Source organism: Schistocerca piceifrons, chromosome 7 (assembly GCF_021461385.2).
Source record: "Schistocerca piceifrons isolate TAMUIC-IGC-003096 chromosome 7, iqSchPice1.1, whole genome shotgun sequence".
NCBI classification, from domain to species: domain Eukaryota; kingdom Metazoa; phylum Arthropoda; class Insecta; order Orthoptera; family Acrididae; genus Schistocerca; species Schistocerca piceifrons.
Genome location: NC_060144.1, coordinates 472493797 through 472519098, shown reverse-complemented (window position 1 = coordinate 472519098; position 25302 = coordinate 472493797). Strand labels below are relative to the sequence as shown.

At 45.1% G+C, this 25302-nt stretch overlaps 1 pseudogene; it reads left to right on the top strand.

Moving 5' to 3' along the window:
- Positions 1-13544: 13544 nt before the first annotated feature.
- LOC124709500 lies at positions 13545-13662 on the top strand (annotated as a pseudogene).
- Positions 13663-25302: the final 11640 nt, after the last annotated feature.

Below are 25302 nucleotides of genomic sequence, written 5' to 3'. Positions count from 1 at the left end.
CTGGAGATTTCTCCATTTCTCAAATTTTTCCAGCTCATCTAGGAATAAAGGCTTCAGAAGAGGTATTGATGGGGGGACCAGTTTTGGGCGAAACTCAAAATCACTTTCTACTGATCATTGAATTGTATTGTTAGATGATTTTATCTACTGATTCCGATCCAGCTGGTATTACTCTGTTGTATGTTGTTTCCATCTGCGTCTTTAACAGCTTTATCCTTTGCTACGGAATCCACCCCTTTAACTGAAAGAATGTTTTCTGGTTTCATTTCCACTACTGAAAACTTGCTGCTTGCCCGCTTCACTGCTGCTGTCTTGTCTTGGTGACGAAATACATGTTTGAAGTGTCTCTTTGCCTCTTCAGGCAAATCAAAATCTTTAACATGTAGGGTATACACTACCGGCCATTAAAATTGCTACACCAAGAAGAAATGCAGATGATAATTGGGTATTCATTGAACAAATATATTATACTAGAACTGACATGTGATTACATTTTCATGGAATTTGGGTGCATAGATCCTGAGAAATCAGTACCCAGAACAACCAACTCTGGCCGTAATAACGGCCTTGATATGCCTGGGCATCGAGTCAAACAGAGCTTGGATGGCGTGTACAGGTACCGCTGCCCATACAGCTTCAACACGATACCACAGTTCATCAAGAGTAGTGACTGGCGTATTGTGACGAGCCAGTTGCTCGGCAACCATTCACCAGGCCTTTTCAATTGGTGAGAAATCTGGAGAATGTGCTGGCCAGGGCAGCAGTCGAATATTTTCTGTATCCAGAAAGGCCCGTACAGGATCTGCAACATGCAGGCGTGCATTATCCTGCTGAAATATAGGGTTTGGCAGGGATCGAATGAAAGGTAGAGCCACGGGTCGTAACACATCTGAAATGCAACGTCCACTGTTCAAAGTGCCGTCAATGCGCACAAGAGGTGACCGAGACGTGTAACCAATGGCACACCTTATCATCGCAATTGGTGATACGCCAGTATGGCGATGACAAATACACGCTTCAATTGTTCGTTCACCGCGATGTCGCCAAACACAGATGCGACCATCATGATGCTGTAAACAGAACCTGGATTCATGCGAAAAAGTGACGTTTTGCCGTTCGTGCACCCAGTTCGTCGTTGAGTACACCATCGCAGGCGCTCCTGTCTGTGATGCAGCGTAAGGGTAACCGCAGCCATGGTCTCCGAGCTGATAGTCCGTGCTGCTGCAAACGTCGTCGAACTGTTCGTGCAGATGGTTGTTATCTTGCAAACGTCCCCATCTGTTGACTCAGGGATCGAGACGCGGCTGCACGATCCGTTACAGCCATTCGGATAAGATGCCTGCCATCTCGACTGCTAGTGATACGAGGCCGTTGGGATCCAGCACGGCGTTTCGTATTACCCTCCTGAACCCACCAATTCCGTGCTTTGTTAACAGTCATTGGATCTCGACCAACGCGAGCAGCAATGTTGCGATACGAGAAACCGCAATCGCGATAGGCTACAATCCGACCTTTATCGAAGTCGGAAAAGTGATGGTACGCACTTCTCATCCCTACACGAGGCATCACAACAACGTTTCACCAGGCAACGCCAGTGAACTGCTGTCTGTGTATGAGAAATCGGTTGGAAACTTTCCTCATGTCAGCACGTTATCGGTGTCGCCACTGGCGCCAACCTTGTGTGAATGCTCAGAAAAGCTAATCATTTATATATCACAGCATCTTCATCCTATCGGTTAAATTTCACGTCTGTAGCACGTCATCTTCGTGGGGTAGCAATTTTAATGGTCAGTGGTGTATGTATTGCCAGTTCATGGAACTTACGCTCTATTGTGTCAAAATGTTGATATTGTCTCAAGTTGAAAGAGCAGTATTTCACGGTTAAGGCGCTCAGTCCGGAACCGCGCGACTGCTACGGTCGCAGGTTCGAATCCTGCCTCGGGCATGGATGTGTGTGACGTCCTTAGGTTAGTTAGGTTTAAGTAGTTCTAAGTTCTAGGGGACTGATGACCACAGATGTTAAGTCCCATAGTGCTCAGAGCCATTTGAACCATTTTTGAGCAGTATTTCAAAATATGGCCTATTTAAACAATCATTAAATATTACTGTAAGTACTGTGAAGAGCATTCACATTTGGCACCCTTGGCGCCCGTCTCTGCCCAGCGTCCCAAGTAGCGGCTTATCTAAGTTGGGTCTTAAACTGGCCTGGATGCAGCTCTTCAGGGTAGCTGATCCTGTTTATGTATTTTCATCTTTGCATAACTGCTGAAAACTACATCCGCTTGAATGTAATCTCACTAGCCAAAGTAGCAGTGACCCCATTACAAAAGCTCACTCGTCCCTTACAATGAGGGTAATGAGAATAACTGGCACTAGACGCCGATGGCAGTGAAGCAGTGTGTATGTCCCAGTCGGTTGTTTGGAATCGGCGCAGTAAGCTGCATCGAAATGAAGGCGTGACAAAATAGCGACAGTCAGAAAGGAGCTATCGCGTTTGGGCGTGCCAAAGACCGCACCGTGAATGAACTTTCTCGATTAGTTGTTGGATCAACTCGGTCTGTAGAATATTTCTGCAGGGTAGTTACGTACGAGCGTACAAAAATTTAACAGGACGTAGAGGATGCTCCTCTGAACAATTTGGGGTAGGGAACCTTTTGTCGAAGAAGACAGTTTAGGGAGACAATAGGAATCAAATCACATTGCTGTGTACTTTTTTATTTACATTAATTAACTACAAATACCATCATTGATACAATTAACGTATCATTGACAATGTATCTTACAAAATGTGCTGAAATTGACGGCCATCAACCTCAATGCAAGCACGACATCGGCGAACGAGGTTCTGGCGCACCCTGACAAATATCCCAGGTGAGTTTCGAATCACATCACAGGCAGCTACAATTCTGGCAACTAATTCCATCTCCGTATCCACTGGAATCTCGTACAGAAGTGTCTTTAGATATCCTTATAGGAAATAATCAAGGAGATTCAGGTCAGATTACCTCCACTTCCAATCCAGGGCCCAGGAAATACAATACTGGTACTGTTCCATCGTATTGTAGTGTAAGTCTCTCAATAACACTGAGTAATGAATCGGTCTGTCGTTGATTCACAGTGTTCCAGCGTAAAAGTGAAGCACAGAACGTTACAGCAGAGAGGTCTTTGACGAAAACGTCAGCCAATTGCACGCGGACCGACACCTCTCTACGACGGCAACCTGACGGTAGCGCCCTCGACACGAAGAGAACACAATCGCGGCGCCGCCGTTCTACGAGCTCTACAGCAGCGACGTAGGAACTGTATTCCTTCACTTGCATTGGAATTGTATATACTGAAGAAATTCCTTAGTTGTCTGTCGCCATTATCTTGCGACACATCGTTGTAAATTCTCAAAGTTAAGTATTATAATCATTTCCTTTTGTAATAAACATCATTAATACCATTTGCTTGAATTGTTGTCTAGGGATCCGAGGAAGCAGATTTCCTAGGCACCCCATATTTGACGATTGGGCAGGACACAACACACAGCACGTTCTGTCATGGGTCAATGTAAATACGATACAGCAGAGCCGCCTTGTAGACAAGTAAAGTAAACAGAACCTGCACCATGACTTCCTGGTAATCATGCTCGTCCTCCTTGTTTCCTTCCAGGAAGTAAGGAATGTACACGTAAATAAACAGCGCGGTACGTGCAAACTTGTACGCATGTTAGTTGTAAATAAGCTGAAAAACGGTAATGCTAGACAAATCGGTAGACAAGTTTATTTCCATATCTCCTTAAGCTGATTTCTCCGACCCCAGGTTCCCTATCTCAAATTGTTCAGTGGAGCATTCTCTATGTAATGTTATATTTTTGCACGCTCTTATGGAAACACCCGTATGTAGAACAGAGTACCACTCCCAGCAATTTTACACCGTGTGAGAACAGTGGTCGTAATAAGAAATACCCTTCTCATTAACACCATAAAGCACATACGCTTAGCCTACTTTCGTGCCCTATTCGAGTTAGAACTCAACAACAAGACGCAGCTACATACAGCCCTTACCAATATAGTCGTAAAGCATTTTACAGAAGAAATACCTGAAGTGCCTATTCTATTCTATAGCTTGAGCCTTGCCCCGCAGTGTCAGCCATCGTGAATCGGATTTGGCATGTTAATGAATGTTTAAGGGGTAGCTGGATGCCCTTCCTGCCGCCACCACGTATCCCCCCCCCCCCCCCCCGGGACGGAATTAGTGTACCCCAACTGTCTGCGTCGAGTGGAATGCATGGAATAGTGCGAATGTGTTCAGGTGTCTGCGAGCCGTGTAACTGAGGCGGAACATGGGGACCAGCCCGGTGTTCACCTGGCGGAATGTGGAAAACCGCCTAAAAACTACATCCAGGGTGGCTGGCACATCGGCCCTCGTCGTTAATCCGCCAGGCGCCTACCCGAGTCCAGGAAGCAGCACGTTAGCGCTCTCAGCTACCCTGGTGCGTCAAATATCTGAAGTACCTATATTGACACAATTTATAGCTTTTCATGTCCGAAAGAACAGACACCATTCAAAATCCGCAGCTGTTATACATTATGTGTAAATTGACGGTGGAGAGGGGAAGAAAGGAAAGGAAAGAAAAGGAAAGGAAAGGAAAGGGAAGGAAAGGAAAGGGAGGGACCATTGCTGTCAGCTGCATCGGAACATTACGCAGAATCAGCGGCGAGAACTGACAGTGTGTACCTGATCGGGATTCGAAACGGGGATCTCCTGCTTACGAGGCAGGTGCCTTAATCACTGCACCATCTGGGACACAGCATTATCGCAAATGCGTGGACTATCTCGGCAAGCCTCACATACGATTCACATTTCCACAGCCGCTGTCCATTTCCTCCATATTCGCTCTCTGAGATACCCACAGGGGGTCGGACGTATTTGCGCATCCGCACTGAAGAAGGTGGACCCATGGCGCAGCTAGGCTAATCAAATTATATGCGAATATGGAGGAAATGGACAGGGAGTGCGGATAGGTGGTGCTCGATGGAAATGTGGATTGGCCGTGAAGCATGACAGTTCGCGCAGTTGCAGTAACGCTGTGTACTGGATGGTGCAGCGGTTAACGGACGTGCCTAGTAAGTAGGAGATCCCAGGTTCGAATCCCGCTCCAGTACACATTTCCACTCGTCGCCGCTGATAACGCGTGATGTCCCGATGCAGCTGATGACAGTGATCTCTTCCCATCCCTTTTCTTTCCTTCTTCTCCTCTTCACCTTCAGTTCACATATAAAGATGAATTCATGCGAGGTCTAAGAGAGTAAATTAGGTTTCTGTGTGGAGCTCTTGAAGAAAACTGCCCCAAACAATTATACCACAAGCCTTTATCACATCTGATCTGGGAACAGTTGCCAGGTTTGACGATTACGAAATTAAGAAAATGACCTCTTTCCTTCAGAACTGACGTTCTAAACTGACATATTATATAGAGAGAGAGCAGCACACAAGAGAACCGACGATGGCACGAAATGCCTGAGAGCCACTGTAAACGATTTAACTATGTTGTATTGCATTGAGTCTCTGTGATAGCAAGTACGAACACTAAGATGTTCGAAAGTTACGCTTTCGCAAAAAGAAATGAGTACAGCAGATTTCAAAAACAGATTCTAGCGCAAATAGCAAAGAATTCTATCCGCCAACAAATGTTTCCTAGGCGCTCCTAGAGTAGACAATAAATATTTAATTTTTCTCACGGTGGCTCATTATGGACAATAAATACATGTTTAAACGGAACTGAGTGGAGAGTTGGTGGCTAAAAAAAAATTTACTTCGATTCGTGTCCTGAGTCCTACTGTATTCTAGGTCTCTGCCAGCTGAGACAACGTCCTTGAGTATCCCACAGAAATTACATTTATGCTACTACAAGAATAAAGAACAGAATTCACTGAAAGAATAACGACGTGTAGCAGTGTTTCACATTATGGCCGAGTGATAATCCAAATGGATTCTACTAGTGATAGTTCAATCCCTTCACGAATTGTGAAATTGGTTTTTGTATCTTTTCAGTCCTATCATTTCAGTCTCGCAATATGAGACACACTACAGTGGTATTAGAAAATAGGTCATGAGTGCGACTCTTATTGCACTGTCTTTGGCCTGCAAAGCCACATATGAAGGAATAAATGCCGTGACCTAGAGATGCTGGTCCGGACCGTGATGTGCTTTACGTTGTCCTAGCACCGTTTTTCCCAACACAAGCTGTCGTCTCTGTACTGTTCACAACGGACACACACAACATTCTGCATGTACCGTAGCAATTTCATAACTTCAGCAGGGGTTGCTAAAACGCCAAGGTCGCCCCCACATAACGGGTTGGAAATGAATACATGGAAGTCATGTTAAGGAGATATTTATTGCTATTAACTTGGCACACTTACAACTTCTTTGTGTAATAAAACGAACAATCCTATTCTAATCATATAAGATGTATATTTTATTTACTAAGCCTAATCTCTTAACACATCTACGAGTAAACCATACAAAGGCTACAAACGGTCGTAAACTCCATCCTATTCTAATCCCTTTCTTTATAATTAACTGAAGTTGACGGGGACGTACAACGCAAAAAGTGCCACGCCTCATGAGTGAAGCTCATCACTCAAACCTGCTCCTGTTGAGGTTCAAACAATTAGTAGTTTTCGAACCTTCGCCTCCCGAGATGCTCACCCAACCAGTGATTTCTCTTAGCCAGCCGGCAGCTAGCACATCCCACACCCGTCTCTAGTCTGTTATTAATTTTTATACGAAATAGCAGTTGTAGATGGAAAAACTTCTCAAAAAATGGAATGTTGGAATAAAGCCTCTTGTTGTCTGTTTCCAGTGAAGTTAACTGCTCCTTTTACAGTAAAGAAAACATCCACGATTTAAGGACCATCCTATGGTTCGTCCATTTGTATTTAGGCGGATAGCAACGTAGTTTCAGCTGTAAGTTAGAGCAGTCTCCTTCTGTCAGACGTTGCGTCTGCCTCCGCGACCGCGGGGGCGTTTACTCCACGTGGCCACATAACCGGTCATAGCTAATTTTTCCTCCCATAACATGTATTGGATGTGTCTCTTCACTACAAGTGCTCTTAACATTGCAATAGAGACAAATGAAAAAGTGTGATCCGCATGTGTTAGGATGGTACCTAACTTCGTAGCACTTTAGTTTTGCATGTTGGTATTCCTACCTACGTGGTTTGATAAAGATCTTTTAAATGCATTAATCCATAATGATTCAAGTCAGTGTACTAGAGAACTGGCAAATGTGATGAACTGCGATCGTCCCACCACCGAATGACATTCGCATGCAATGGCAAAGATTCAGAAATCGGGTGTGTGGGTACCGAATGCTCTAAGTCAATATCACAAAAATCGGCACGAGGCAATATCTGCCTGCTTGTCACCAATCGGCTTGTGAGGAACACCGACCGCTCCTATCTTATATCGTTACTGCTGGCAAGAAATGGGGTCTTCGTGCCAACATACGGAAAAGAAAGGAATGGTTGAATCTAAACAGAGCAGCAACTCCCCGTCCAGAGAACTGCGCTCATCCACAAACGATAACTTTATGCATCGTTTGATGTGCTGCGAATGACTTCCCCGAAGTCTAACCATCACTGGTGACATTTATTGCCAACAAATGAGACGTCTTGCAGATGCTGTCTAAGAACAGCGACCAGGTGGACTGCTTGAAGTGGTGCTACTCCACGATAAGGCTCGCCCACATTCTGATAGACTGACAAACAAACACTGTACACGAGTTGAGTTAGGAAGTCATTCGGCACCTGCCTTTTTCACCTGATCTTATGGTCTCAGATTTTTAGCTTGTTCGCTCGCTCTCGAACAACCTTCAAAGAACTTCCTTTCCGAATGAAAATGGGCTCCGAACATGGCTCGACCAGTTCTTCGCCTAAAACCAAGTAATTTGCACAGTCGCGGACTCGAAAAGTAATCCCGCCGTTGTCAGACTGTTGTCAGCACTGAAGGAGAACATGTTATAGATGACTGACATCTCTATCGTGTGTATCTGTTGTGTTTATTGAACTTAGGAACAACGCTACGAACTTATGCACCAACTCAATATATTTCATACGAAAATAAGTTCTTCGGAAGCATTCCTCTGAATCATTGGAAGCCACTCGAGAACGTACCTGGTAAGTTCATTTTGACATTTCGAAACCTAACGCATAGGAATTTGGCTCCTTTAATTCATTTCTATGTTTCCAAGAAATGCAGAGAAACGATCCTACGTTTGACACCTGAATCTTATAATTTACTATCAATCACAGACGAAACGCTACATTAATTCTGTTTTGCATTGTTTTTTGAAATCAAGCTTTTTACTTTTTATTTTCCCTGGCGTCAGCGGTTGAGGGAGAACTGTATCTATAATTAGGATTGATTAAGTGTCAAGAGATCAAAAAGATCTGAAATTTCCTGACAGACTAAAGCTCTATACAGGACCGGCACTCGAGTCTGGACCTTTTGCCTTTCGCAGGCAAGTGCTCTGCTACTTGAACTACCTGAGCACTCGAGCACGACTTACCACCCGTCTTCACAACCTTACTTCCGCCGGTATCTCATCTCAAAAATGGTTCAAATGGCTATGAGCACTATGCGACTTAACTTCTGAGGTCATCAGTCGCCTAGAACTTAGAACTAATTAAACCTAACTAACCTAAGGACATCACACACATCCATGCCCGAGGCAGGATTCGAACCTGCGACCGTAGCGGTCGCTCGGCTCCAGACTGTAGCGCCTAGAACCGCAAGACCACTCCGGCCGGCTATTTCATCTCCTACCATCCATATTTGTGTGGATGGGTCGTCAGTCGTCACGGCGTAGCTCAGTTGGTGGAGCACTTGCCCGCGAATGGTAAAGGACCCTTATTTTCGAGCCCCATTCCGGCACACAATTTTAATCTTCCAGGAAACAGGGAAAGGGCAGAGGAGGAGGAGGAGGAGGGGAGAGAGAGAGAGAGAGAGAGAGAGAGAGAGAGAAGTAGGAGGGGGCATACATTGGGTACCAAGAAGTGCAGCGAGGATGAAAGGAAGGAAGACCGGGTTTAACGTCTCGTTGACATCGAGATATTAGAGACGGAGCTCAAGCTCGAGTTGTCTCATGGGTGGGGAACGAAATCGGCTGTCCCATTTCAAAGGAACAATCCCGGGATTTGCCTGGAGCGATTCAGGGAAGCCACGGGAAAATCTAAATCTGGATGGCCGGAGGTGGGTTTGAACAGTCTTCCTCCCGAATGCGAGACCGATGTGCTAACCACTGCGCGATCTTGCTCGGTATAACGAGAAGTAGATGAGGACAGAGAGAAAGAAGGCCATAATAGAGAAAGTGAAATTTCATGCGCAGATAATTTGTTCTTCAAGTACGCAGATTCAGTAAGTAGCTGTTTTTTTTAGTTCCTCTAATAAAAAGTCTGGAAAAGGAAGATGCAACCAACACAAGAAGGTGTAAGGACTTGCGAATCGAGATGAATTATTTTGTGCAGCTATACATCAGAATGGATCCAACAGAAAAGAACCTGGAAATTCAAAAATTCTGAAAGATAGAAGTGGTAGTGACATGACAGTGACTTTATCTGAAATTTAAAATGCCCAGAAGAGCACAAACAAAAGCAAATCATCAGGCATAGGTGAAATATGAAGAAACATTATCAAATTTGCTATAAATGGTGAGTTACATTAGTTTTAGAGTGTACTAAATACCGTTCGGAATGAATCGAAAGTTCCATAGACTGGAAGAAACATATCGTAATATCCGCTTTTTAAAAAAATGAAAAACATTAAAAAACAGGTACAAATGTGACAAGTACAGACGAATCGCTCTTCTATTCCACGGACTCAAGTTTATGTAGAAATTCAAACTCCGTCTAAGAACCATCATTGAATAACAGCTTTAGGCAAGACAACACGGGTTTAGAAGTATCAGAACTAAAAAGACCTCATTTTCGCTGTGTTTTCACTGTGAAAATCATTAAATAAATGTAGTGAGAGAAAGGAAGATATTTCACTTTTGTCTTCCCACATTTAGAAAAAATCTAGGGCAGCATGCCTAGAGACAACTTATGAGAATGTGTGGTAAGTGGTCCAGAGTCTCTTGTCAACAAAGCAAGAATATTGTATAACCACTGTCAGAGCTGCGCCCAGATATGAGATGGTAATTCTGACTGGTTTACCACAAGCAAAGCAGTGCAACTGGACAGCGCATTGTGGCCGCACTTCTCACCACTGTAATGGATCAATTAATGAATAAATTGAAACAAGAAGCTGGTAAGGAATTCAATACTTTTCCCTCTGCAGATGATGTGGTGATGTGCAGAACTGCAGAAGAAGTGCAACACGAAATAAAGATTTAGAACATACAATTCAAGTACTTTAGTTTGAATTTCAGCTGCACAAAAACAGTTATGATGTCAGCCAGCGGACAAAGATTACACTTGTACATCGACCTGGATGGAGGAAAAGCTAGGAGGTTGTTCACCGCTTTCACCACTTTGGCAGTACATCCCATCTTCCACTGAAATTACTAAGAGAATTCATATAATAGCTCATTTTTAACAGCAAGTTAGGTGTGGGAGAATGCTCATTTCCACAAAGCACGTGTCTCTATGAACAACCTGTGTAACGCTGATGTATACCCATAGCCTGTAAAATCCCCACATGTCAACACTGTCAGAGAGCTAGCATCCAGAAGGTCAAGGACCATTTACAAACAGTTGTGGACCAGCTAGCCTCGGGAGAGGATACAACTGATTTGTTACACCATTCCCAACAAATTATTGGATGCTTCAAGGCCAGACGGGATGCAACATCATACTACACTACTGGCCATTAAAATTACTAAACCACGAAGATGACGTGCTACAGACACGAAATTTAACACACAGAAAGAAGATGCTGCGATATGCAAATGATTAGCTTTTCAGAGCATTCACAGAAGGTTGGCGCCGGTGGCGACACCTACAACGTGCTCACATGAGGAAAGTTTCCAACCGATTTCTCATACAGCAGTTGACCGCCGTTGCCTGATGAAACGTTGTTGTGATACCTCGAGTAAGGAGGAGAAATGCGTACCATCACGTTTCCGACTTTGATAAAGATCGGATTGTAGCCTATCGCGATTGCGGTTTATCAGATCGCGACATTGCTGCTCGCGTTGGTCGAGATCCAATGACTGTTAGCAGAATATGGAATCGGTGGGTTCGCGAATGTAATACGGAACTCCGTGCTGGATCCCAACGGCCTCGTATCATTGGCAGTCGAGATGACAGGCATCTTATCCGCATGGATGTAACGGATTGTGCTGCCTCGTCTCGATCCCTGAGTCAACAGATGCGGACGTTTGCAGGACTACAACCATCTACACGAACAGTTCGACGACGTTTGCAGCAGCATGGACTATCAGCTCGGACACCATGACTGCGGTTACCCTTGACGCTGCATCACAGACAGGAGTGCCTGCGATGGTGTACTCGACGACGAACCTGGGTGCACGAATGGCAAAACGTCATTTTTTCGGATGAATCCAGGTTCTGTTTACAGCATCATGATGGTCGCATCCGTGTTTGGCGACATTGCGGTGAACGCACATTGGATGCGTGTATTCGTCATCGCCATACTGGCGTATCACCCGGCGTGATGGTATGGGGTCCCATTGGTTACACGTCTCGATCACCTCTTGTTCGCATTGACGGCACTTTGAACAGCGGACGTTACATTTCAGATGTGTTACGACCCGTGGCTCTACCCTCCATTCGATCTCTGCGAAACCCTACATTTCAGCAGGATAATGCACGCCCGCATATTGCAGGTCCTGTACGGGTCTTTCTGGATACAGAAAATGTTCGACTGCTGCCCTGGCCAGCACATTCTCCAGATCTTTCACCAATTGAAAACGTCTGGTCAATGGTGGCCGAGCAACTGGCTCGTCACAATACGCCAGTCACTACTCTTGATGAACTGTGGTATCGTGTTGAAGCTGCATGAGCAGCAGTACCTTACACGCCATCCAAGCTCTGTTTGACTCAATGCGCAGGCGTATCAAGGCCAGAGGTGGTTGTTCTGTGTACTGATTTCTCAGTATCTATGCACCCAAACTGCGTGAAAATGTAATCACATGTCAGTTCTAGTATAATGTATTTGTCCAATGAATACCCGTTGATCATCCGCATTTCTTCTTGGTGTAGCAATTTTAATGGCCAGTAGTGTATATAGGCTTTTATCTGCAAAGTCAATAGTGCTACAGAACTTGTATATTACTGCGAGTATCAGCAACCGTCCAGACCAAATCTGTGGGTTGAGACAGGCGACCGCTCTTCTGCCGGAGATAACAGGCATTTGTCGCCCCTCACAATAGCCGCGGGCGCGGAGGACGTGTCTGGAATCAGCGACAGGGCAGACGGCGGAGCACCTGCAGCCATTGCGCATGCGCGGCGCAGTGCCTCGCCGGACCGCCGCCGCCCCGCAGTAAGAGCTCCGGAGGACGCGCCGCAAGAACGCCGGGGTGAAAAAGATTCGGACTAATACAATAAATGGTCGCCACAATAGGCCGCCTCGGGTGCAGACAATGGTTTCTTTTCAGGATCCCGGCCCACAATGCACATACAAATGTGCGAGAACGCGGCCTACAAAGGAACCCAATCCCGGGCGCTGAGAGTGTTTTCATTTGTAGGCCGCCGGCGGAGGAGTGGTCCTGACCCCAGGCTGCGGGCCCAAGGTGGACACCGCTCCCCGCTCTACGCCCTGCGCAGCTGACAATGGCGCGGCGCCATTTACTGTGGAAGTGGGTTTCCCGAGCGCTCTCCACTGCCAAGCTGTCTTCGCGTTCTCTGGAGCAACCCTACTCCTTTCACGGAAATGTAAAAACGCCTGGGCGTACGGAATGAGAATGCCCGTTGTCTCCTCTCGCTCTTCTTATTAGCTCCCTCTCTCCTTCTTCATAACAACAAGACCTAACACCTACAATGATTTTATTGAAATTGATTCTGAACTTGTAAGCCTAAGAACTTGAACCCGCAGCAAATACCTGGGACTATTTGGAACAGCGAATGAAAAGCAGCAACCAACACCCCTGCAATTTTGTAGCTCTACTGGGTCTGCTCATCAAGTGGCTTCAGATGGATAAGGTGTACGTGAAGAAACTTGTCAACTCGCTTCTCGGCGTCCGCCCCATAGCTCGCTGCCGTTCGGGGGAAACGGGTTCGATTCCTGGTACTACCAGGAAGTTTTCGTTGTTGGTGGGAGTGGAATGGTGTACGCTCAGTCTCGTGATGCCAAACGAGGAGCTACTTGAATTACAAGTAACGGCTCCAAGGCTTAGAAAATCGACAACGGCAGGGAGAGCTGAGTGATGACCCCATGCCCCTCCATATCGCTCCGAATGATGTTACTGTCACAAGACGACACGGCGGCCGGTCGTTCACAATTGGCCCATCTGGGCCAGAACGCAGAGCTTTGGGTTGACGTCTCGCGGGGTGTGACTCATTTTCTTTCTCCATTCTTCTTATTTAGACATTGCCAATGGCCTTGCCGCAGTGCTAACACCGGTTCCCGTCAGATCACCGAAGTTAAGCGCTGTTGGGCTTGGCTAGCACTAGGATGGGTGACCGTCTGGGTCTACCGAGGCTGTCGGCAAGCGGGTGCACTCACCCCCTGTGAGGCCCTTTGAGGAGGTACTTGACAGTGAATTGGCGGCTCCGGTCACGAAAACTGACAAAGGCCTAGAGAGCAGTGTCCTGATCACATATCAGTCAATATCTGCATCCAGTGACGCCTACCGGTCTACGGTGACAAGGCGGTAGGTCGGTACCGTTGGGCCTCCCGAGGCCTGTTCGGACGGAGAGATGCCAGCCGAGAGGTAGGAGCACTAACAAATGACCAATGTGGAAGAGCAGCTCGCACCAACAACGCACGAATATGGTCTGCAGTTCCTGGCGCCCCCACGAAACATGATCTTCTATAGCCTGTAGAAAGGGTAGTACGAATGTGGCTGATGATGAGCAACCTTTGGCTGATATGTGATGCAGACACTTATCTTATGCTTCAGGACTGCAATGACAGCGTTGTGCCCCACTTGGTTGATACATGCAGACATAAACTGATTTAACTTTGGAATCTGATGTGTATTGATTATTTATAGGGCATTTTACATCTGCGACGAGGCATGGTGTGATACAGAAACCACTGATACAACCTGACAGATGAACCTCGCAGGTTGCATCCCTAGCGACCAGCTGCTTTATCCCAACTCGTATGATTTTTCCTGGCGCCAACACGAAAACAATAACTTCGGGAGTGTAGTCATGCGTATTTGTCAGCGTCACTTGCAAAGAATGAACGAAAAGTGGGACCACTTTTGATGCAGAAAACAGACCAAGTAAAGCCTAGTAAAATCTATCACCCTAACTAACAAGATAACATTTTTTTTAAAACATCGCGTGAACCCTGCATGCTCTAACAGATCCCTTCGGATGTGGATTGTGGCTGAAATTTGAAGTTCCATTGTCAAAAACCACACAACTTCTTGACTCTACAACAGACATAATTTCAAAATTATGAGTTCATATAGAAAGGTATACAGATTTTACTAAAGTCTGCGTATCACTAGTTTTTACTGAACTGACTCACTTCAAACGGTACACAGAGAATAATACTGCTGAAAGTGTTTTTCACATCAGATTACATGTCTTTACCAACTTTGAATTTCCCTGCCCGTCACAAAAAGCAAAGGAAAACATAATAATCTCTAAAGCTCTTATTTCACCTTCTTGGAATTTAGTCAAACGGTATTTCCCTTCATCTACGACAACTTAATCATAGAAGAGTTACAATAAAAATCCTTGCTAATGCCAAATTATTGCACAAGAATTGTGTCGCGATCATGCTGCGCTCGGACGGCAGTAGAAAACGAACGCCTGCTCCCGCAATAAAAACTCTTCGGCAACTCAGCCCAGATACAGAGCGTCGTATAAATATCAGACAGTAACATAGGGAAGGTATGCTTGAATCCTCGCATCTGGATTAAAACTCACTGCGGAGTTATCGGCAGTAAAAAGGTGGCAGTCCGACGTAAAGAAGCTGTCCGGATCGGCAACTAAAATATACCACAAAATTCCAGGAACGAAACATTACACCATTAATACACATTGTACGAGACAATGGAACCATCTTTCAAAATTGTATTGCCATATTAAAGGTGGACACTGCACTTATATTGTACGCATTTTAGACAGCCACCTGTATTTAGAGGGCAAGAAATTCAGCTGAAATTTCAGAGTGATAGTTTTGCGGCTTCGGTTTAATCTTTGCAACTTCTGTCAGCTACTGTAATATCTTCATTGGGGCCCTGCGCCTAGCTGCAACTTCGGTATGATTCGAAGAACATACTTACTTTTTCTTTCGATACCCACTGCGTACCAGGGAAGTACCTATCTGATAGTGGAGGCTCTGTACTTACTGCTATTTTTTAACAGAAAGACGCTTATCCAATGTACTGGAGACTTTTAGCCTACGGATTGAAATTACAACAACGTTATTGTGTTATTAAATGTTTGCTGACTATTTTGTAATGTGAGAATGATACAGCCGGCCGGTGTGGCCGGGCGGTTCTAAGCGCTTCAGTCTGGAACCGCGCGACCGCTACGGTCGCAGGTTCGAATCCTGCCTCGGGCATGGATGTGTGTGATGTCCTTAGGTTAGTTAGTTTTAAGTAGTTCTAAGTTCTAGGGGACTGATCACCACAGATGTTAAGTCCCATAGGGCTCAGAGCCATTTGTGAGAATGATAGGTATTTGTGTCTGTATACAGGTATACGTGTGAGATGACTGAATGGATTACGTTTATGAAGACCAAATCAAAATTAGAGAAAAAACTGCGGATAGGTGGCGCTCGATGGGAGTGTGGATCGTCTGTGAAGCGTACCGATATAGACTGTGCAAGTGTGATAACGCAGTGTCCCGGATGGCGCAGTGGTTACCGCATCAGTCTAGTAAGTAGGAAATTCTGGGTTCGAATCTCGATCCGATATACATTTTCCTTCGTCGCCCTGATTCCATTTTAGTGTCTGATAGCACTGATACCCGTTGAATTTACATGAAAAAGAAACAGCTTTTGACATGACGTCAGAGCAATCCAACAACCACAATATCCCAGAGTCTCTGGCAAGACACTCGTACTATATAACGGGCCGTCAAATGAAAACGAGACACATAGGAAAAATGTAAATAACTTGCTTATTATTTCAACAGTAATCGCCATACTGTTAATACGTTTATCCCACTGTGAGACAAGATGGACAATGCCTTTATAGAAAAATGTTTCCAACTGCCCACGGAATCATGACTGGACCCAGGTGCGTACCTCTTCATCCGAAGCAAATCGTCGGATGCGTATCGTCTTTCTTCAGGGCTCCAAAAAATATTTCATGGTGAGAGATCGGGACTGTATGAGGAATGTGCGAAAACTTCCCTGCAACACTTCTGCAGGGTAGTCGAGACAACCTTGGCAGCATGTGGGCGGACATTATTCCGCATCAGAATGATGCTGACAGTCAACATTCCTAGACGTTTGGACTTGATGACGTGCTTCAGTTTTTGCAAAGTGTCCACTTACCGCTGTGCGTTAATTGGGGCTCCATGATCCAGAAAGTCAATAAGCAGCGATCCCTTTCAATCAAAGAAAAAAGTTATCACGACTTCCGGATCTGGAGTGCCTCGTTGTTTCGACTATGCTGCAGCAGTTTCGCTGGGAAGATCTCATACATCCTCCGCACAGTCCTGATCTCTTTCCACGTGATTTCGATATTATTGGAACCCAGAAGAGGGACATTCGTGGTAGTCAGTTTGCTTCGGATGAAGAGGTACACGCCTGGGTAGAATCATGATTCCGTAGGCAACCGAAAATATTTTTCCATGGAGGCCCTGCCCGTCTTGTCTCGCAGCTGGGTAAATGTAGTAAGAGCTATGGCGGTTGCATTCGAAATAATAAACAGCTGAAGTACTATTTTTCCATCGGTCTCGTTTTTAGTTGATTGCTCCTTACATTGAATTGACCACAGTCATGGGTTAGTGATATGCACATATGCGGTTGTATCGCGTACATACAGTATAAAAGAACAGTGTATTGGTGGAGCTGTTGTTTACACTCATGCATGTCAGGTGATTCACGTGAAAATGTTTCCGACATGATCATGGCCGCACGATGAGAATTAATAGACATAGAACGTAGAATGATAGTTGGAGTTTAGACACATGGGGCATTACATTTAGGAAACCATTAGGGAATTCAATATTCCGACATCTACAGTGTCAAGAGTGCGCCGACGGTACCAAATTTCAGGCATTAGCTCCCACCACAAACAACGCAGTGCCCGATTGCTTCACTTAACGACCAGTAACAGCGACATTTGCGTAGAGTTATCAGCGTTAACAGAGAAGCAGCTGCGTAAAAAAAAAACGCAAAAATCAACGTAGGACGTATCCGTTAGGACAGTGCGGGCAAACTTGGCGTCAGTTGGCTATGGCATCAGACGACCGACGCGAGTGCCTTCGTAACACCAAGGCATCGCCGCCGGCCGAAGTGGCCGTGCGGTTAAAGGCGCTGTAGTCTGGAACCGCAAGACCGCTACGGTCGCAGGTTCGAATCCTGCCTCGGGCATGGATGTTTGTGATGTCCTTAGGTTAGTTAGGTTTAAGTAGTTCTAAGTTCTAGGGGACTAATGACCTCAGCAGTTGAGTCCCATAGTGCTCAGAGCCATTTGAACCAAGACATCGCCTGCAGTGCCTCTCCTGGGCTCGTGACCATATCAGTTGGAACCTAGACGTCTGGAAAACTGTGGCCTTTTCAAATGAGTCGCGGTTTCAGCTGTTAAGAGCTGATGGTAGGGCTCGAATGCGGCGCAGATCCTACGAGGCCATGGACCCAAGTTGTCAACAACGCACTGTGCAAGGTGGTGGGTGCTCCATAACGTTTTGGGCTATGTTTACAGGCAATGGACTGGATTCTCTAGAAATGATTTTGTTCTGTTACTTAGAGACCATTTGCAGCCATTCGTGGACTTTATGTTGCCAAACAACGATGGAATTTTTATGGATGACAATGCGTAATGTCACCGGGCCACAACTGTTCGCAGCTGGTCTCAAGAACATTCTGGACAGTTCGAGCGAGTGATTTGACCACCTAGATCGCCTGACATGCATCCCATTGAAAATCTACAGGACATAACCGATACATCAGTTCTTGAACAAAATCCTGCACCGGCAACACTTTCGCAGTTATGGTTGGCTATAGAAGCAATGTGGCTCAGTATTTGTCAGCGGACTTCCATCGACGTGTGGAGTCGGTGCCACGTGCAGTTGCTGCACTACGTCCAGCAAAAGGAGGTTAGACACGTTTTTAAAAGATATCCCATGACTTCTGTTACCTCAGTGTAGAATTTAAGTTGAAATCAAAAAATGGCTCTGAGCACTATGGGACTTAACTTCTGAGGTCATCAGTCCCCTAGAACTTAGAACTACTTAAACCTAACTAACCTAAGGACATCACACACGCCGGCCGGAGTGGCCGTGCGGTTATAGGCGCTTCAGTCTGGAACCGCGGGACCGCTACGGTCGCAGGTTCGAATCCTGCCTCGGGCATGGATGTGTGTGATGTCATTAGGTTAGTTAGGTTTAAGTAGTTCTAAGTTCTAGGGGACTTATGACCTCAGCAGTTGAGTCCCATAGTGCTCAGAGCCATTTTGACATCACACACATCCATGCCCGAGGCAGGATTCGAACCTGCGACCGTAGCAGTCGCGCGGTTCCGGACTGCGCACCTAGAACCGCTAGACCACCGCGGCCGGCTAAGTTGAAATCAAAAGGCAGAGAAAAAGCTCCTGCAATGTTTTATATTAACGAGCTCGTATTATTTTGTCCAAACATCGGAGCAACACCGCAATTTCACGCATGAAAATCAGCTTGAAAATGCTGATACACGAAACTCCATCGACTGAATTTCGAAGGTCATTCTTTGTGAGCATTTTGGTATAAGGGACCCTGACAACAGTACTGTACATTTACTCTTCGCCCTCAAATTTGCATTCGATTCTGCTCAGTTGTGTATCGTGTTTGCTTTTCAGGCAGTTTTAGTTGTACTTTAACGGCTATACACAGCAGTATGCACTGTTTTAACGATGACGATAATCTTAATCACGTTGCACACCACAGCTGATTGGCACTAATACTATTGTGTAGTATTACCATGACACTACCGCTTTCGTTTCTTACGAACTGACAACGAGACCATTGATATCACAATTCGGCAACCTGATGATGATCTGAAGAACGGAACCGATCGTGGCTCAGCAAATGTGAGTTAATACAGCTATGGCGATTGTCATTAATATGTCATATTAACGATGAAGGACTGGTCGATACACACGTCGAATACAGGTACACTGAATGCCATGAAAGAGTGGCGCAACAGCGCTATGCTATGTGTTCTTGCATTTCTCTGTGAGTTGTGTTATACCTCTTGGTGATAATATATTACACAGTTTGTCACTACTGTGATGCTACTATCACAGAAAGAAAGGTAACTGAGATAACAAACTGAATAAATCATAATTACTTTATATCTCTGTATCGAGCCAGTGAAGATCACGGGTCTCTTACACAGTAATGATAGAGTTCCGGTTCACGCTGCAATCACTATGATTATGCTGTCCTCTATTCTGCTACCTGTCTTCACCAATGTATTTAACTTCATGTATTATTTTGTGTTTAAAAAAACTATGAATTTTGTTGAAATCATGATATTGTTTGGCTTTAGTTAAGGATATGCTGCGCGACAACATGCAGCTGGTGATAACGTGCCACACACTGTTGCTTTAGTGTGTCGAGCTTTCTGGTAAATGGAGAAGGCTTACGCCTTGTAATTTTCATATTAAGAGTGGGAGGACTGTAATGAAGTGGGACTGAGGCGGTCTGAGCATTTTTGGAGGTACGTGAATGCAGTCGCTAGAAAATACTATTGTCGGCGGACATATTGATAAATTTGTAAATGACAGAATTAGCCCGACTGTGGACAGGTTTTGAACTGTTATCAGGACTAAAAATGTTAGGGATTGCTACGACTGATTTTAAGAATGTACAATATTACGTTTCAGATACGCGTCCAGCGCTTTTAGTGCGATTTTGTGATCCTCAGGTTCCAAGTTTATGGATTTATGTCTACAAAAGTTAGGGGGATGTGTAAAGAATGACGGATTCATTGTAACCTGCAGCATAGTTTTTGCTGTTTCAGCCAACGATTTGTCCAAGAAATTTCAGTTCATAAGTGCAACTAATCCTCCATGCAGAGTGCCGCATTGGGGCAGGTGCGGACCCGCTGCTGCTTAGAATAATGACGCAGAGCTGAAGAGCGAACGCTTTTGGCAATGTACTATGATTAGCACATTTCAGCTCTCATGCAGCACAGTTGAATTTGAATGGTCAGAACGAGGTTAAATTGCTGTTTCGTCCCAGTTGGTGAACAATATAACCGCATACAAACAGGGAGTTCAGAAATCCCCGTTATAGATTTAAAGGAATCGTAGAGAGGACTGAGTACATAACATATTGAACAGAAACCCTTGTCCGGAAACGTACCGTTTCTGTTCTACGATGGTTTCAATTCAGATGTTTAACTCATCCACTTCTGCTTAAGGAACTGAATTAGGTGTGACGGAGTAGAATTATTAGATAACAGTTCGAAAGGAAAATTAACGAAACATCCATTTATCAGTTAAGTGCAGTTGTTTGTATTAACACCCAAGCATTATGTGTTTACATTATTCCAGAATAAAAAGGAACCAAGCATACTGCACGTACAGAACAGTACCGATGCATTACACAGCGGCTCGATGTGGCGACCACCGAAGTTTTTACAGGCACTGTACCTAGCATGTTCTGGTACACACTCTCTATCCCATGTGGTGTCTCTTCAGTTTCTAGCGCAACGCCAGGAACTCGTGCTAGCAGATCTTCCTCTGTCTCTATAGGAGTCTCGTAAATTAAACTCGCAGCAAGACCCACTTCAAATGACTGTTTGACGTAGTATAGGTCATCCTCTCTACGCTATTGCATGTCAGGACACCAACTCTGAGACTTTTCTCTGTCCCTCAACAGATGTGGGCGCGTTACGCATCTGAACTGGAACCGTCGTAGAACGGACACGGTACGTTTCCGGACATGGGTTCCTGTTCAATATATTATGTACTCACTCCCCTGGGAGGTTGTAGGGGACATCAAAACAAATATTTTTCCCTAAAGTCATTTTTTCTTATGAGGAGTATTTAAACTGGTAGAGGAAGATTTCTCTGGCGGCAAATTAATCAAACCAACAAACACATTTCCATTTTTTTATGACCAAGAGGCAACAACTAGGTAGCAGATACGGCCCAGTTAGACAGTCCCCAACAACACCGACCCACACATTAACGTAGAACCGCACTTGATGAGCGCTAGTAACTGTGGCATGTGGGTTATCCTCACTCCAAACATGCGAATTATGCCTGTTGAAGACTCCATCACCCCCGAACGTTGCTTCATCGGTAAACAACACAGAGGATGGAAATGTAGGATGCATTTCACACTGTTCCAGGTACCACTGCGAAACTGTGCTCTGGGTGGATATCAACTGGTTCCAGGTTGTGGACACGCTGTAAGTGAAATGAACGTAACAATTGCTCTAGAAGGACTGTTCTTACATTCGTCTGATTCGTCCCCTTTTTACGTGCAATTGCACGAGTGCTGATTGAAGGATCGCGCTCCACATGCTGCAAGACAGCTTCCTCAACTTGCAGTGTTCTTGCCGTGCGGCGGCGTCCCTGTCCAGGTAATCTGCTAAATGACCCGGTCTCACGCAGACGTTGGTACACAGCAGCAAAGGTCGTATGATGCGGGATACGGCGATTAGGATATTGTTGTTGATAAACCCGCTGTGCTGCTCGTCCGTTGTGGTGCGCTACGTAGTACGCACCAACCATGTCAGTGTACTCACTCCACGTGTATCGCTACATTAGTAAACAGAGACAATGCACTACTGCACTGGTGGACAGCAGTTGCCTACAACTGAAGAGCGTAATACACCCTCTAACAAATGAAGATCGTAATACGGCCTCTAACAACTGATGAGCGTAATACGGCGTCCACCGGTTTAAATAATCCTCATAGGAAAAAATGACATTAGGGAAAAATATTTATTTTGATGTCCCCTAAAACCTCCCAGAGTTTGTCAGTTTAAATACTTTTCACCCTGTATATATTATTATTGTTGAAATGCAGTATCACTAGTATAAGGATCCGCAACTGATTGGACGAATAAAAATGATTAATTATGTAATCGCGTGGCACGACGGGTTCTCTCGGCGACAAAGATCAAGTTCCTCGAGACGACTCCGAACAGCTGTGCCTGTCTCGCTTTCGGAGACGAGTAGCGAAATTTTCCGGCACAGTAGCGTCACTTCCTTAATTTCGCAAGACCCACTTGCCGAAGCAGCAGCGCGACAGGGCTGTCCCTGCAGACGAGTGCGGAGCGACACGCGGCGCGGAGGAACGAATTGCGGGGTGGTTGCACTCGGACAGACCGCACCGGTTCTGCTGGTCGCCGCGGCCCAAGTGAAGTAATCGAGTCTGGGTGTGGCTGGGGCCCAGGGTGGACGACCGGATGGGACCGCCGTCTGCCAGCCGTCGCCAACTGGTTCCGCCCAAACGCTGCCGCTGCCGCCACAAATAAGGATGAGCATGCTGTCAGCCGGCCGGCCGGCCAGGTCGCGCAGAATAGTTTGCACTGCCACCCAACGGCGGCACTCGCCGCCAACTACCGCCTCCTGCTAGCACCGCTACTTCTTTTACCTCACCAGTGACTCGTGAACACTGTATCGTTGTTGCGTTCAATGAGAACTGTTCGAAATGACATATAAAAGTAAAAAAGACCGAAGACAGTAACCGCCTGTTACTTTGATATTGAACTAGAAGCAAATCTGGGCTCCTACTTATTAGGTCGATTTTTTTTTTTAATCTATAGTTCCCAGTGTTTCTTCCGTGAGTGTATTACTTTCCTAAAATAGAGAACAAACGCTGTCACTGACAATTGTAATTGACTTCAATGCACGACGCATCCTTTTCTAGTATTACTTTTTTTATAGAAGTAGCCGATACCAAGATTCATCTCGAATCTTGTATGTTGTTTCGTTGTTGTTGTGGTCTTCAGTCCTGAGACTGGTTTGATGCAGCTCTCCATGCTACTCTATCCTGTGCAAGCTTTTTCATCTCCCAGTACCTACTGCAACCTACATCCTTCTGAATCTGCTTAGTGTATTCATCTCTTGGTCTCCCTCTACGATTTTTACCCTCCACGCTGCCCTCCAATACTAAATTGGTGATCCCTTGATGCCTCAGAACATGTCCTACCAACCGATCCCTTCTTCTGATCAAGTTGTGCCACAAACTTCTCTCCTCCCCAATCCTATTCAATACCTCCTCATTAGTTATGTGATCTACCCATCTAATCTTCAGCATTCTTCTGTAGCACCACATTTCGAAAGCTTCTATTCTCTTCTTGTCCAAACTATTTATCGTCCATGTTTCACTTCCATACATGGCTACACTCCATACGAATACTTTCAGAAATGACTTCCTGACACTTAAATCAATACTGGATGTTAACAAATTTCTCTTCTTCAGAAACGCTTTCCTTGCCATTGCCAGCCTACGTTTTATATCCTCTCTACTTCGACCATCATCAGTTATTTTGCTCCCCAAATAGCAAAACTCCTTTACTACTTTAAGTGCCTCATTTCCTAATCTAATTCCCTCAGCATCACCCGACTTAATTAGACTACATTCCATTATCCTTGTTTTGCTTTTGTTGATGTTCATCTTATATCCTCCTTTCAAGACACTGTCCATTCCATTCAACTGCTCTTCCAAGTCCTTTGCTGTCTCTGACAGAATTACAATGTCATCGGCGAACCTCAAAGTTTTTATTTCTTCTCCATGAATTTTAATACCTACCCCGAATTTTTCTTTTGTTTCCTTCACTGCTTGCTCAATATACAGATTGAACAACATCGGGGAGAGGCTACAACCCTGTCTTACTCCCTTCCCAACCACTGCTTCCCTTTCATGTCCCTCGACTCTTATAACTGCCATCTGGTTTCTGTACAAATTGTAAATAGCCTTTCGCTCCCTGTATTTTACCCCTGCCACCTTTAGAATTTGAAAGAGAGTATTCCAGTCAACATTGTCAAAAGCTTTCTCTAAGTCTACAAATGCTAGAAACGTAGGTTTGCCTTTCCTTAATCTTTCTTCTAAGATAAGTCGTAAGGTCAGTATTGCCTCACGTGTTCCAGTGTTTCTACGGAATCCAAACTGATCTTCCCCGAGGTTGGCTTATACTAGTTTTTCCATTGGTCTGTAAAGAATTCGTGTTAGTATTTTGCAGCTGTGACTTATTAAGCTGATAGTTCGGTAATTTTCACATCTGTCAACACCTGCTTTCTTTGGGATTGGAATTATTATATTCTTCTTGAAGTCTGAGGGTATTTCGCCTGTTTCATACATCTTGCTCACCAGATGGTAGAGTTTTGTCAGGACTGGCTCTCCCACGGCCGTCAGTAGTTCCAATGGAATATTGTCTACTCCGGGGGCCTTGTTTCGACTCAGGTCTTTCAGTGCTCTGTCAAACTCTTCACGCAGTATCGTATCTCCCATTTCATCTTCATCTACATCCTCTTCCATTTCCATAATATTGTCCTCAAGTACATCGCCCTTGTATAGACCCTCTATATACTCCTTCCACCTTTCTGCTTTCCCTTCTTTGCTTAGAACTGGGTTTCCATCTGAGCTCTTGATATTCATACAAGTCGTTCTCTTATCTCCAAAGGTCTCTTTAATTTTCCTGTAGGCGGTATCTATCTTACCCCTAGTGAGATAGGCCTCTACATCCTTACATTTGTCCTCTAGCCATCCCTGCTTAGCCATTTTGCACTTCCTGTCGATCTCATTTTTGAGACGTTTGTATTCCTTTTTGCCTCTTTCACTTACTGCATTTTTATATTTTCTCCTTTCATCAATTAAATTCAATATTTCTTCTGTTACCCAAGGATTTCTACTAGCCCTCGTCTTTTTATCTACTTGATCCTCTGCTGCCTTCACTACTTCATCCCTCAAAGCAACCCATTCTTCTTCTACTGTATTTATTTCCCCCATTCCTGTCAATTGCTCCCTTAAGCTCTCCCTGAATCTCTGTACA